We start from the raw sequence: 2865 nt of genomic DNA on the forward strand, positions 1-2865 counted from the left end.
TATTAACAAAGTTAAAATTTAATTGTTACTGAAATAATTTAAAACAGAAAAAATATGTGGCTAGTTCAAATTAGGAAATTTTTTTTTTGTCTTATAAGAGACCTCTAAAATGAAAATGTAATAATTAAAATGAAGTAACTTTGTTTTATGAACTCAAATAAAAATGTCATTGCGATCTAATTAATGAAGAAAAATAAAAATTTTATTAGGATAACTTAAAACTAAATTGTATGGAAAAACATAACTTCTATACTAAAGTGCAAAAGTTATTTTTCTTAATACAAACTTCTTATTTGTAAATTTCACCAATAGAAAACTATATTTCAATAATACTTTGCAAAAATTATAATCATTAATGATTCATGAAGTTATAATTAATTTTTTTTAAACAATTTAGAAATAAGATTTAGTTAATACCTTAAAATCATCCACCTTTATTTTTTCTTTTACCTACTTTTCTCATCAAATACCACATTTATAAAATAAAAAAAAAAAAAATTGTACACAATCTAATTCAAAAAAATTTTAAAAAGAAAACACTTGCATTACTTTGCGTATTTTATAAATCTTTTCTAGTCCTACAATCTCTTTAATAAATCCTCTCTTTTATAAACACAAATCTATATTATAATAACAAGGAGTGAAAAAAAATACACTCCTGCATCCTCACTTTTAATCCTTTTAATTTGTTATGATTATATAAAAATAATAAACGATTTGGAATATATCTAGATTGTGTTTCATTATTTATGTGAAATTATTTTTTAGATTTGTATAGTTCAATTTTATTTAATTTAAAATTTAAGTAAAAGTAAATTATATATATATATATAGACACATATACACCAAATAAGAGAATCACTTGTAAATAATATAAATAAATCTCTCTCAAAATAACTTAACTTAAACCACCTACAAGTTATTAATCTTTTGAGTCACCTCCCATTCACTCAAAACTTGCATTTATGGCTCAAAAAATTACAGACATTTACAAAATGGATATCAGTAAAATGAAAATAATCTTTTAAATGACCTCCCATATATATATACCCTATTGTTGAAAAAGGGGAAAAAATATACAGAAAAGAACTTAGAAACATAAAAACATAGAAAGAGGAAAGGAAAATATAGAGAAATATTTTATTTCCACTATTTTTCATTTGATTTGAATATTATATTCGCAATTGCCACGTACCAAATACAGAGTTAAATTAACTTTTTTCATAAAATTAATCACCTACCTATATAAAAAATAATATTTTTTACCCTTAATATATAGAAAATATATTAATTTAGTTGTGACATTCACTTTCTTATCAAATTAGTTTATTCAATAGATAATAAATGTAATAATTTAATTTTGATAATTATTTGTTTATTGTTAGTTTAAATATATTATTCTCTTATTCAAATTATTATCAAACTAAATTACGATATTTAGAGTTTTATAAGTGCTAAAAGAATTAAAATATATATATTTTTAGGACCATTCTTTCACCAGAAATATTTTTAGAAAAAAAAATAATATGACTTTAAGTTATAAAAGATAATTAGGAGTATAATTGAAATTTTTGCGATAGATACTACATTAAATAATTGTTTTCTCTTTTTATCTCATGCGTAATTATCTCATGCGTAATTATGAAATTATTTGGATTTAGAGATTTCAATAAAAAGTTAAAGAAAATTTGTATATGATAGATTTAGAAAATATTTAAATATAAAGTTAAATAATTACTATTTTCTTTTTAAGAATAAATATGACATAAAATTAAAAATAATAATATAAATTATGTTAAAATAAAATTAAAATTCTTATTTAAAATTTTTTACATATCAAGTATTATAAACCATATAAAATATTTGTGTAAGTATTGGGGGGAAAAATCAGACTAGTCCATCTATGGTAGCTAATTATACAAAAATATAGAATAAATTGATAAATATTTAATGCTTTAAGACTACTTTTATAACCTCATTAATTGATGAATATTAACAAGTGAGACTAATATTTGAAGGCGTATTTTATGGTTCACTTGTTACTTATGAAATCTAGAGACATGTGTGATTTTTAGAGCATATTTTATTTTTTAATACTTAAAAAATACATTCTGAAAGATAAATATATAATAATATTTTGAAAGTACTTCATGGAGTGTAGTGAATATAAAAATAGTATTTTTTACATTTTTTTATAGAAATGTTTTCGATTAAATTAGAAATAGGGAGGAAAAGAAAATGAATTATTTTTTTAATTTAAATGACCAGAATAAATGTGATTTGATTTAAATCTGAAAATTTTTTATGGGTTTGTTGAGTGAAAGCAAGAAGAATGGTGGATCGTATGTAAAAGAGTTAAAAGGAGATAAAATTATTTTGAATATAAAGAGTAAATAAAAGTAAAATGGCTATTTTAATAAAAGAAACAAAAGAGAAGTGTATATAGCAAAGGTTGAGGGTGCAAATAGCAAGAGCTAAGGATTAATATATTAAAATACTAAACGGGTTTAGGATATTGAAAGCTCAGGAAAAACAAAAATCAACCCAACTAATTATCGACTTAAATAATTTGTATCACTCTCACCCAATTAATTAATTTTAAGTCTTTCTTATAGTTTAATATAGCTTTAATTAATTGTCCCACAGATATGATGCGATCCCTAAATTTTTTATTATCTAAGTTTTTAATTCTTATTATATATATATATATATATATGGGTTTGTTAACTATATATATATATATATATATATATATATGGTTTTGTTAACACGCGTACGCCTGTTTTTCAGTTGGTACGTTTTAACAATGTGTATCGGATTATAGTAAACAAAAATATCCTCATTTATCATGGACTCTAAGTTTTA

Source organism: Vigna radiata, chromosome 1, assembly GCF_000741045.1.
Source record: "Vigna radiata var. radiata cultivar VC1973A chromosome 1, Vradiata_ver6, whole genome shotgun sequence".
Taxonomy (NCBI): Eukaryota; Viridiplantae; Streptophyta; class Magnoliopsida; order Fabales; family Fabaceae; genus Vigna; species Vigna radiata.